Source organism: Tupaia chinensis, unplaced genomic scaffold, assembly GCF_000334495.1.
Source record: "Tupaia chinensis unplaced genomic scaffold, TupChi_1.0 Scaffold000285_1, whole genome shotgun sequence".
NCBI lineage: Eukaryota > Metazoa > Chordata > Mammalia > Scandentia > Tupaiidae > Tupaia > Tupaia belangeri.
In genome coordinates, this window is record NW_006159769.1 from 1,184,209 (window position 1) to 1,188,664 (window position 4,456).

At 46.2% G+C, this 4,456-nt stretch overlaps 1 protein-coding gene and 1 pseudogene across 1 annotated transcript in view; one reads left to right on the plus strand and one right to left on the minus strand.

Annotated features, from left to right (window-relative positions):
- Positions 1 to 4,456, plus strand: part of FRMD4A (FERM domain containing 4A) — a 397,277-nt gene that overhangs the window by 256,503 nt on the left and 136,318 nt on the right.
- Positions 1,926 to 2,390, minus strand: LOC106735054 (ubiquitin-conjugating enzyme E2 L3 pseudogene; annotated as a pseudogene).

Consider the following 4,456-nt stretch of genomic DNA (forward strand, 5'->3'; position numbering starts at 1 on the left):
ACACACACACACACACACACACACACACACTTGATTCAGCAGAAGAAATCTAACTCAGTAATAATTAGGACCAGAGACATAAGGTAATGAAAACAAATGACTTTATGTTTTGTTTTTTTTTGTTTGTTTGTTTGTTTGTTTTGCTATAGGGCGCGTGCACTCGCCAGACAGACAGAGAGAGACAGAGAGATAGAAAGCGAGAAATCACCCCCCAGGGGGAATGGTCACACCACAATCCCTTCTCCTCCATTCTCTTCTTGGGACCTTGGGCACGCACGCACACGCGCCTGGTGTGAGCTTAAGCCACCGGGTCCGGGACTCGAACCGCGGTCGACTATGTGGGAGTCCAGCGACATAGCCATTACGCTAACTGCTTGTCCCAACAAATGACTTTATGAAAAATTGGAAAGCAGGGAAGAAAAAAGGAAGTAACTTGTCAGTTTAGAATCTGCTCTCAGAGACGAAGGTAGGTCTGGTTCTTTGGCTGTGGGGAAGGGTAGTCAGGCATGATGATCCCGACCCACTGTAAATCCACCTGAAAAACACGGTTCACTCTCCAAAAGGGATTACAGAAAAACAGCTGACAACACTCGCCGTTGTCTTCGTGTAGGATTGGGGGTTCCAGCCTTGATCTTCAATCGCAAAGCTCACGAGAGTGGCTGATCTTCTCCTCTGCTGCTTCTGTGGTTCACGTGCAGCTTTTCCCTTTCAGGTTCTACATCGAGAGCATTTCGTACCTGAAGGATAACGCCACCATTGAGCTCTTCTTTCTGAACGCTAAGTCCTGTATCTACAAGGTAGGAACTTTTTCATCCTGGTCAGTTTCCCTTTGAAATCTGAAAGGGCCGTGTAAAGCTGGAAATCCAAAGTGGTTTCCCTAAGGAGATTTTATTGAATAAGAGAAGTAGCTTATAAATGAGTGATTATAAATCAATGAGACCTTTATGAAATGAAAGGCATCAATCAGCCTAATAATGTGACTCCTGATCCTCTTGCTGCATTTCGGGCTCTATGGAGGTGTTCCTTAAACTGATTTTAAAGATCTCTTTGTCAATCGAGAGGAAAGGGAAAACTAGATAAGTAGGACAAACGCACTCATCAACTTAGGTCTCAAAAGTACAGAAGAACTTCTTATATCCAACTATGTATGCATGTGACCATTCTTTTTTAGAACATCTTTTTTTCTTTTTTTTTCTTTTTTGGAGAGGTTTTTGCTATAGGGCACGTGCGCTCGCCAGACAGACTGAGAGAGACAGAGACAGAAAGTGAGAAATCACCCCCCAGGGGGGATGGTCACGCTGCAATCCCTTCTCCTCCATTCTCCTCTCGGGATCTTGGGCACGCACGCACACGTGCCCGGCGTGAGGTTTAAGCCACCGGGTCTGGGACGCGAACCGCGGTCAACTACGTGGGAGCCCAGTAACATAGCCATTATGCTAACTGCTGGTTCCCTTTAGAACATCTTTTAACCCTTTTTTTGCGGGGGAGGGGAGAGGTTTTTGCTATAGGGCACGTGCGCTCGCCAGACAGACTGAGAGAGACAGAGACAGAAAGTGAGAAATCACCCCCCAGGGGGGATGGCCATGCCGCAATCCCTTCATTCTCCTCTCGGGATCTTGGGCACACATGCACATGCACCCGGCGTGAGTTTTAAGCCACCAGGTCCAGGACGTGAACCGCGGTTGACTACATGGAGTCCAGCGACATAGCCATTATGCTAACTGCTGGTCCCAATTTTTAATCCTTTCTTTACAGGTTACCTAGACCACTTTTGATTAAGAAAACTGTAATAAGTTAGTCATTGCCACAAGCGAACACAAGGCGATAGCACGTGTCTATTTTCTGCATAGTCCTGCTTTGCGGGGTGTCTGAATGTACTGCTCAGGGTCTCTGCTCACACTTGCCAGAATCAATCATGTCAGATTTTAGTCCACAAGTCGCTTTTCCCCAGATTTCTTTGTAAACTCTTCAGCTTTCTTACAGAATGTTTTACAGTCCTTATAGTATTCTTCAGCTAGGTCAGCCCGGAGGGGGTGCTCAGACTGCAGGTCGTTCACTAGCACTATGAGGGACTGGATTACTTGGTCAGTTTTGGTGGCTGGCTTCCTGTTTCCAGCACTGATTACTGGCAGACAGACCTGCCCCTTTTTATTGATGTTCGGGTGATAGATCTTTGTTTTAAATGTGATCTTCGGTGGTTTGAATGGGTACTCTGCTGGAAAGTTGATTTCGATTCTGAAGCTCCCTTGTCATATGGGAGGGTTGTCAGGAACAATAAGCCATTGCCAAGTCAATAAATTAGCTTCCTCAGCCTGGATGTTATGGAAGTTTTTCATTCCACATTTGTGGATTTCTTCAAGCTCCTTCATCAGCCTCCTGCTGGCCACCATCTTGGATCTGGTGCTTGCATGTGACCATCCTTAGATGACTGAGCAGTGCTATCCAAAGGGATGCTTTCGGCACTTTGGTTGAGATTTTTTAAAAAGTTATGGTAGGGAACCAGCAGTTAGCGTAATGGCTGTGTCGCTGGACTCCCACGTAGTCGACCGCGGTTCGCGTCCCGGACCCGGTGGCTTAAAACTCACGCCGGGCGCGTGTGCGTACGTGCCCAAGATCCCGAGAGGAGAATGGAGGAGAAGGGATTGCGGCGTGACCCTCCCCCCTGGGGGGTGATTTCTCACTTTCTGTCTCTGTCTCTCTCAGTCTGTCTGGCGAGCGCACGCGCCCTATAGCGAAAAAACCTCTCCAAAAAAAAAAAGTTATGGTAAAGGGCCAGCAGGTGGCATGGTAGTTATGGCACTGGATCCCGCATGGCCCACCATGATTCAAATCCTTGACATGGCAGCTGGAAAATCACTCCAAGTTCATGTGCATGTGTGCCCAAAAATCCCAGGAGGAGAAGGAAGAAGGGATTTCAGCGTGGCCATCCCCCCTGGAGGGTGATTTCTCATTTCCCCTCCACTGTCTTTCCCTGTCTCTCTCTAGCAAGCACATACGCCCTATAGCCAAAACCTAATATATGTATGTGTATGTATGTGTGTACATGTATATATACACATGTGTGTGTATTAACCTAATGTATGTGTGTATATATTAAAACCTAATATATGTATATATATATACTCATATGTGTAGGTGTGTGTATATATGTATATATAGTAAAATACACACACATATGTGTGTGTGTGTATAATAAAATACAAATTTACCATCTTAACCATTTTTAGGTGTAGAGCTCAGTAGCGGTAAGCACGTTCCCACTGGTGTGCAGCCATTACCATCATCCATCTCTAGGACTCTGCTCATCTTAGAAAACTGAAGCTCTGCCCCTATTAAACAGTTAGCCTCCCTCCCCCCATCAGCCGCTGGTGACCTACATCCTCCTGTCTGTCTTGGTGAATCTGACTGCTCTAGAGAAAACATAAAAGTAGCATCATATAATATTTGAGGTTTTTTTGTGCCAGGCTTATTTCAATTAATATAGTGTCCTCAAGGTTCATATTGTAGAGTATGTCAGAATTCTCTTCCTCTTTTTTTTTTTTTTTGAGAGATTTTTGCTATAGGGCACGTGCCTCGCCAGACAGACAGAGAGAGACAGAGAGACATAACCCCGATGGGCTATGGCCACACTGCAATCCCTTCTCCTCCATTCTCCCCTGGATCTTGGGTACACACGCACACGCACCCAGCATGAGTTTAAGCCACCAGGTCCAGGACTCAAACCACGGTCGACTACATGGGAGTCCAGCGACACAGCCATTATGCTAACTGCTGGTCCCTCTCTTCCTCTTTATAGATGATAATATTCCATTGTGATGTATACACCTCATGTTTCTCCTTTCATCTGTCAATGGACACTTGGGTTGCTTCTACCTTTTGGCCATTATGAATGATGTTGCTATGCACACGAGTGTACGAATACCTCTGTAAGACTCTGCTTTTGGTTTTGGGGGGTGGGATTGCCGTTTCATAGGGTAATTCTATTTTATTTTATTTTTAGTTTTGCTATAGGGCATGTATGCTTCCTGGAAAGCAACAGAGAGAAAGAGAGAGAGAGAGAAATCACCGCTCCCAGGGAGGATGCTCATACCTCAATCCCTTCTCCTCTGTTCTCCTCTCGGGATCTGGGGGCACATGCACACATGCACCCAGTATGACTTCTCAAGCTTCCAGGACTCGAACTGCGCAGTTGGCCATGTGGGATCCAGCCGCCTTAACCACCACGCCACCTGACTGGCCTCTACTTTTCACTTTTTGAGGAACTAGCATACCGTTTCCCATAGAGGCTGAGTCATGTTATATTCCTACCCACAGTGTACAAGTGTTTCCGTTTCCACCAACACTTGCTCTTTTCTCTTTGTTTTTTATAATAGCCATCGTTGAGGGTGTGAGGTGGCACCTCATTGTGGTTTGTCTTGCACGTCCCTAATGATTGGTGATGGTGTTGGTGAACATC